We start from the raw sequence: 8,673 nt of genomic DNA, 5'->3' as shown, positions 1-8,673 counted from the left end.
AATGGGGAGAAAGCCATGAGTTCCGTGCTTTGCTTTCTCCTCCTCTGGAATTCCGGTGCTCTCCTTGGTATTGAAACTGCACTCCTTGGTAGGTGAACTTGGTCCTGGCTGGGTTTCTTGTTGATTCTGGGGGAGGGGCCTTTTGTAGTGATTCTCAAGTGTCTTTGCCCCAGGCGGAGTTGCACCGCCCTTACCAGGGGCCTGTCTGAGTAATCCGATCGCGTTTGTTTTCAGGAGCTTTTGCTCGCTGAGCGCTTTCCGTAGAGTTCCAGAGGGCGGGAATGAAGATGGCGGCCTCCCGGTCTCCGGCCCGGAGGAGCCGAGAGCCCGGGGCCCCACTCCTCAGTGCGCCCTCAGAGAACAGCACCCAATTACTCCCATCACCCTGGCCTCCGGCCGCGCTCCGAGCTGACCGAGCCTGCGACCGGTTCAAGGTAAACCCAAGCTTAGAGCTTACTCCTCGGCTCTGTCTCTGTAGCCGGCTTCCCCGTTCTAATACATGTAAGCTCTGCGACACTCAGATACCCCCGATCCTTCTGTGACCCTGTGGGACCTGAGGCCACGCTGACCCTGCGTGGGCTTCACCCTGGTTAAGCCTCTGGAGCGATGTCCCTCAGCGGAACAGACTTTTAAAAGTCCTGATTTTGTGCTCCGTTGCTCCGCCGCTTGCCGGAAGCCGGCCCCTCCCCCCACGGTCTATCTTCCCGTCACTTTGGATTCACTTCTCTGCCAGTCCTACCTTTCAGAAAGTGGTTGATTTTCTGTTTCTAGAGTTGCTGTTCTTCTTCTCTTCGATCTCCCGTTGGGTTTGTAGGTGTTTGCAATCTTTAGATAAGCTATCTAGCTGATCTCCCACTACCTCAAGTAGTCTCAGCCTGCCACTTCTCCGCCATCTTGACTCCTCCATAAATAAAATCTTTTAAAAAGTAAAAAATGCAAAGCAATAGGGGAGTTATTAGATAAGGAACTTGTATAAAACCTGAGATAAAATCTTTTCAAATTTTTGAGTGAGAAATTTGAACTTGTCTGCATGAACATAACCTTTAGAGTCAGGTTTTATGCTTGAAAAAGGTACACATAGTTTTTGACCAAGAATTTCAAATTATAATCTCTTCAAAGTCATAATAGTCACTGTGATAAGTTGAATAATGGTCCTCAAGATAACCAGTTCTTAACCCCTGGGACCTGTGAATGTCACCCTGTCCCTGTAGGGCCTTCAAAATTGTGACGGAATTAAGGATTTTCAGATGGAAAGATTATCCTGGATTATTTGGTTGGGTCCTAAATGTAATCACCAGTGTAAGGGGTTCCCTGGCCAGCTAAGTCAGTAGAGCATGTGACTCTTGACCCTGGGGTCATGAGTTCAAGCCCCACACTGGAGGGAGAGATTACATAAAAAATAAAATAAGTAAAATAAAAATAATAAATTGTAGGCAAAGGGAGATTTGAAGACAGAGAAGAAAAAAGACATGTGATAATGGAAGCAGGTGGAGAAAAGGCAACGTGATTCAAGGCCATGAGCTAAGCCATGAAGACAGCCCACAGAAGCTGGAAAAGCCAAGGAAATGATTTTCCCTTGGAGCCTCCAGATGTAGTGTGGCCCTTGCTGACACCTTGATTTCAGCCCATCGAAACCCATATCAGACTTCAGCCTTCTAGAACTTTAAGAGAATAAATATATATTGTTATAAGCCACCCAGTTTGTGGTCATTTGTTTCAGCAACCAGAGGAAATGAACATAGTCACCATTCATGAGGAATGAAACTTTAAAAAACTTAAAACCATTTCTTTAGAACCCATTAAAAACGTATAATGGTTGAAATTATATTCATGGAATCTGACAGCTCCTTTTACTGATAAACACAATGATGAAATTTGATGATAAGAAGATTTTTAATTCAGCTGAATTTTTATCTAGCAAATATTTTTAAATAATGATGAAGCTTTAATTTGTAAAACACACACATTTTTCGATCAGTAAGATGAAAATTAGTTTGGATGCCATTAAAAGAGCATATCAGCTGCAAACAATCAGAATTATCTGATGTCTATAAAGTCAGAGTTTCAGAGCCACCAAAGTTGCACCATCCAGGAGCACCATGCTGGCTGTGATGTGCTAAACACAGCCAAGGAGGTATTCTGCCATCTGGACATCTACTTCAGCAGCCAGCTGCTGAGCATACTGCTATTCACCTTGGATAAGTGGCCTGTGGAACTAGTGGATATTTTTCATCATCCAATTCACCTGTAGAGACTCTGTTCCTCTTGGGCCACCCTCTGATAAAGGCTTCTAGCAGCTGGAGACAACCAACCCTGGGGGTCCAACTCCCTGCCCCAGGCCTTAAAGACTCAATGTCATACTTCACAGCTGTAAGCCATTCAAAGCATTGAATTCGAAAATTCTGGTCTATATTACCACTCCCACCACTGCTGGGCATGACACCAAGAAAATGAGAATTTGGAGCACAGAACAGTGCTGAGAGAGACAGGCCATTCTCAATTATTGACTTTCAACCAGAGTTTAACAAAGGAAACATTAGATGTTTGCAAACCTACTGAAGTCCTGGCTTTGCATTGATCTATATGATAACAAAAACTGAGATTATTGAAATAATAGAAGTAAACTTATTGAAGACTACTGTCTGGATTTGGAGCATCACAGATAGATTCAGAGACTTTAAACTGTTTGATATCTTTTTAATACAGGCCAGCATGGGATGGAGACCAGATAAAGCCACAAATGGAGTACCAGGATAATGAAAGAAAAATAAGGATCCAGATAGACCAAAACTTTTTTTAAGCCACATTAGCTTGAGGGTTTTACCAATTTCCTAGTGAGAAGGAATAAAACAATGCTAAAGTCACATGGGTAATTATTTGAAATTTTTGTATGCACATATATATATGTGTGTATGTATGTTGGTATATATTGCATATATTCACATATTTATTAATCACGTACATCCTTTCTTATTCTATAAAGAATTTGGGGCCAAGATGTATATATTCCTGATTAAGTTCATTGCTTAGTAAACTGGATATAATATAATTCATTCTATAGTGGTAATTCTGTAGTTTAGTCATTCTCATCTAATCCCTTTTGTTGTCTTTAGATAGTCATATGAAAGAAACCCTACAGGTATTATTTTTAAAATGGCTTTTTCTCAACCTAGTGTGCCCAAATGATAAGAGTCTAGGATCTAAAGAGATTTGCTTTGTTGTGTAGGTAGGCGTGCTAGATTAGGTGTCTTATACATTACATGATCAATCCCTAAAGCTGTAAATGCTGAAGTCCTTTGAGAAGAATCCATACAAAATATGTACCATCATCTAAGGTTTTTGTTTAATTTATTGGTATTTTTTCCATTTGAGGTACTCATACTGGTTTCTAAAGAGGCAGTAGAATATACTGGGGAAAAAACAGACTTTTTTCTTCTTTTGAGTTTTTCTTTTGAGTTCCGCCACTTAGAGCCTGAAAAGCTTGGATAAATTATTTGGTTAGCTCTATGAGACAGTTTCCTCACCTAAAAATGAAAGTAACAACTGATAACCTGTCTGGAGTTATAAAGATCATCTTAGAAACTGTTGTCACAGAGTAGAGTGATAATGATGATTTTAGTCAATGATATCCTGTATTACCTTGATATGACATTAGTCTCAAGTTATTATTCCTTGTTATTACATATTAAATATCTATTTTCCCTACATAGATGGTAAGCTTTTTGAGCTTTTATCTATCTTATATCCCCAGAGTATATATATCACAGTGTTTGGCACTCAGAAGAATTTGTTGAATGAATTATTAAATAAGATCTTTATGAATGAATTTAAAAGCTATAGAGTGCTATATAGGTGTATATTGGATGTTCCTCATTATTTCTTTAGGAATCATGTTTTGGATGGCAAATGGTCAACTTATAAATTTACTTTTAGAACACTAAAGGAGGTATTTCAAAACAAATTCTATTGTGAGAGAGTGTTTGCATAGATGGCCACAGTTCCTTCCATCCCTGTGCACCACTCCTTTGCAATGTGACTTTTGTCACTCCTCCCATCAAGAGGTGGAGTCTTTTCCTCCCAACACACCTTGAGTCTCAGTTGGCCTAGTGACTTGTTTTGACCAATAGAATGAAGCAGAAGTGATATTATGTGACATCTAACCTTAGTTCCAAGAAGCTTTTCAGCTTTTAGTCTCCCCATTGGAATGCTACCCTGAGATCAATGTATGAAGAAGCCATTTGTAATCTATTGAAAAATGGCAGGCTATATGAAGTAGAGCTTTTCCAGTTGAGGGCCCCTAAACCAACCAGGACTAACTGTCAGACATGTGTTAGAGCCCATCTTAGTCTTTCCAGCTCTAGTCAGACCACCTAATGTGTCAAACTCGCCACATAAATGACTCAGATAAGACCATACAATAATCAGTCACCCAGCTGAGTGAAATCCAATACTATGTATTATTTCACAGCACAGATGACTGATAGATTCATTAATATAGTGTCAAAGAAAAATAAAATCATACTCATTTACTTTTTGTTTACCCCAGAACTGCCCTTAATCTTTGCACACTGGACTGTATTTTTCAGCCCTCTCATTTCTCACCTCTAAACTCTTATTCTCCAAACCCTTCTGAGGAAGAGATTTCTTCTGATCAGTTTCCTGGTTAAATCAGTATCTCTAAGAGGCATCTGTGTGGCTCAGTTCATTAAGTGTCTAACTTTTGATTTTGGCTCAGGTCATGATCTCAGGATTGTGAGATTAAGCACCACCTCAGGCTCCACATTGGGAGAGATTCTCTCTCCCTCTTCCCCCATCTTTATCTAAGAAAGAATGAAAAAGAAAGAAAGAAAGAAAAAGGAAGGAGGGAAGAAAGGAAAATAGAAAGAAAGAAAGAGGAAAGAAGGAAGGAAGGAAGGAAAGAAGGAAGGAAGAAAGAAAGATACCCCTAAACTTAGAAATCTGTCTTTCAGAGTATTTGAAATTCTTCAAGTGGAAAAATATAGGTTTTGATTCTTAAACATATTTTTAATATAATTTAAAATATATTGTTTTAAAGATACATTGGATACTTCCAAGGTTCCAAGGATATTTCTTACTTTGTTTTATAGTAAAAATGAAGATATAACTCAGATGTCACTAACAGGGGAATAAATTATGTTAAATATATTTGGTTTTATACACACACACACACACACACACACACACACACATATATATATATTTATTTCCATGTCGATATATATATATTGACATGGAAAGATATTCCTTGTATCCTAAGTGGGGAAAAATAATCAAGCTGAAAAATATATGTAGTAAGACCAGTTTTTACAAAATTCCATTAAAAAAAAAAAAGTTTGCTTGCTTATTTGTTATCTAAGACTGGATAAAAATGCACCAAAAAGTTAATGGTTACCTCTGGGTGGTAAGATCATGGGTGACTCTTTTCTTTCTTTTTAAAATTATTTTTATGTACTATTACTTATACTATGAAGAGATATTTGTGTAATAAAAAATAAGTCATGTTTAAAGTATATATTTACCTAACAAGAAAGAAAACCCATATTCCAACACCAATATTCATCAACCTAGTCCCTTGTTCATGAATATGGAAAATAAGAATTACTAGATAATTGAGGAAAATCAATTGCACCAAAGAGAAGGGCAATGATAAAACAGAAAGCCTAAGTATGAAGGACATGAAGATTGAGTCAGAGAATTAAAGGTACTGTAAACATAAAATAAGAACAAGCTATAGAAAAGTGACAATCAGAGTACAAGAGATAATACTTTGGAGTTAAAAATGTAATCATTAGGGGCACCTGGGTGGTTCAGTGGGTTAAAGCCTCTGCCTTAGGCTCAGGTCATGATCCTGGGGTCCTGGGATTAAACCCCACATTGGGCTCTCTGCTCAGCAGAGATCCTGCTTCTTCCTCTCTCTGCCTGCTTCTCTGCCTACTTGTGATCTCTGTCAAATAAATAAATAAAATCTTTTAAAAAATGTAATCATTAAAATCAAACCATTTGATAGAAGGGATGAAAGGTAAATTTCAAGGATTCCTGGAACATACAGCAAAGAACAAAAAAATAGAAAATATGAAAGAAAAATTATGACATGGTATATCAATCTAGAAATTTCAGCATCCACCAATGTCCATTTGATTTAACTGTTGGAACAGTGTCACAGACATAAAACTATTCTTTTTTCTAAATGCTATCTTCAGTCATGACTGTCAAATTGCCCTTTCCTGCCTCTTGACAGCACTAGTCACTTTCGGCTTTCAAGATTCTAGTAGTTCAATTTGAAATTCCAATTTCATGTTCCATTTAAATCTCATCTCCTCATTCTCCAGTCATTTTGGTTCAGGCTTTACCTGTGACTCCAGCAACCTGGAAAGGAACGTATGTCTGTATTTTCACTCTTCCCTCTCCTTCAAAATACTCAACAGTTGAGGTTGTTGTTGGTCTTCCCTTCTTGTGAGAAGTGATTTTCAGTCATCATACCTCACTTAGTTTAGGAAGTAGGAAACACACTCCCCTGCTCCGTTTGGAAAAGATATTGCACTCTTGTTTACAATGCTGACAATTTCTTTTGTCACTCTCCTTCCTCAATCATCATATACCTGGGATAGATTGGGATGGGTGATTGGGGTACTGGTTGAGAGTAGCAAAGCTCTAATTATTGGACTTTTCTTTAAAATGAGAGATACTTAACACCTCTTGGCACTCAGCTTGAGATATTACCAACTCTAGGACAATGGGATAAGTCCTAATTAAATCCTATAATGTGTCAAAAAGAGGTTCCAGGGAAACAACAGAAAAATTCAAGGGCTAGAAATAATTAAATGGTAAAAGAAAATGTGAAGAGAAACAAGTTTTCAGATGAAATATGTCTAGGAAAAACCAAACTGGATGACTCAAGCCATTTTCTTTTTCACATTCTTACGAAGTTTCAGAGCATGGTTTCATTCATTCAGAAAATATTCATTGAACACTACCATGAACTGGGCACTGGTAAGCTGCAGGTTTATAATAGTGAACCTAACAGAGAAGTATACTAAGTAGGGCTGACAAGCTACATACCAATAAATAAAACAATAATTAAATAATTACAGATTAAACAAAAAACTATGAGTGAAGTAGAGTGCTGTGATCCAGAATAACAAGGAACATTAATATGGTAACATGGTCAAGGAAAGCCTTTCTGAGAGGTAGCATTTAGACTTCTGCCCATGGAGGCTAAAATCCAACTGACATTGTGGACTCCAGAAGGTTACCTTTATGTGTGGGTTAACCTGGAAGCCCTGAACATTTAAGCTAAAATCTGAAGGATTTAAAAAAAAAAAAGCAACTATATAAAGACCATGGAGAATGTATGCTAGATAGCACAGCAAGTACAGAGGCTCTGAGATAGAAGGAACATTGTGTATTCTAGGAGACAATAGGAGGATGGAGTGAGGAAATAAGTGAGTGAAAAATAGAGACAAGAAATAATTTTGGAGAAATAGGAAGGAATCAGACACTTAGAGCTGGCTGTACAGGTTTTGGATTTATCCTAAATGCAATAAAAAGCAATCTAGTCATTTAAAGCAGGGAATTGACATGATCTAATTAACATTTTTAAAGAGTATAGAATATATTTTGAAGGTGGAAATAACAAATTGGTGATGGATTCATAGAGAGGGAGGAGTCATGAGGAGTGAAAAAAAGGAAAGAGTCAAGGAGGACAATTTATCACAGGGCTATTTATTGAGGTGATAAAGGCTGAGGGAGATCCAGATTTAGAGAACCATTTTGGTCATGTTAAGTTTGAAATGCCTGGGAGACATACAAGAGAGATGTTAAGTAGATATTTAAAGATGTGAATCTGGAGCTCAGAAAGGAAGTCTAGCCTACTGATATAAATTTAGGAATTGTCAACAGATAGTTTTTAAAGCCATGAGAATGGATAAGATCATGTAGGGAGAAGACATAGAGATTAGAACAGAGGTTACAGAAACTCTGGCATTTAGAGGTTGTATAAAGAAAGGAAAACATGTGAGGGAGAATGAGCAAGAGGAGCCAATTATTCAAGAAAACCAGGATAATTGTGTGGTATAGAGCCCAGAGAGAAGAGTATCAGGAAAGGTCAATAATGAACGCTCAGTTAAACTGAGGACAGAAAAGAGACTCAGCTGAGTAGAGATTGTCCGTTAACTTTACAAGAGCAGTAGAGTGATGGGAAGATTGAAGTAGATCGAAGTTTGCCATTTATCTTCTCAACAACATTGATTTTTAGAAGACAATGAAGCAATACTTTCAAAGTTCTGAGAGAAAATGACTCTGAACCTATAATTCTATGAGCAAAACATTCAAGGATGAGAACAAATTAGGGAGCTTTTCACCTTTGGGGGGTGATTCTATGCTTTTTCAGGGGGGAAAATGCCTAAGGAAATGTTCCAGCAAAATGAACTCAAGAGAACTCAAGACAGAAATGTGGGAATTTAATGATAGGTTACTTCAGGAACACAAGTATTTAGGCTCTCATGGTAATCAATAATAGTAGAACAGAAAGAAGGATCTAGAAGAATGTCTTTAAGAAAAAAGTATGTCCATTTTATGAAATAGTATGATTAAAAACATTAATAATCTCAGTGATAGGGTGACATATGCTTCTCCTGTCTTCTTCCAGACAAC

Source organism: Enhydra lutris, unplaced genomic scaffold, assembly GCF_002288905.1.
Source record: "Enhydra lutris kenyoni isolate GAN:26980312 unplaced genomic scaffold, ASM228890v2 scaffoldscaffold18, whole genome shotgun sequence".
Taxonomy (NCBI): Eukaryota; Metazoa; Chordata; class Mammalia; order Carnivora; family Mustelidae; genus Enhydra; species Enhydra lutris.
Note: the sequence above shows the minus strand (reverse complement) of the source record.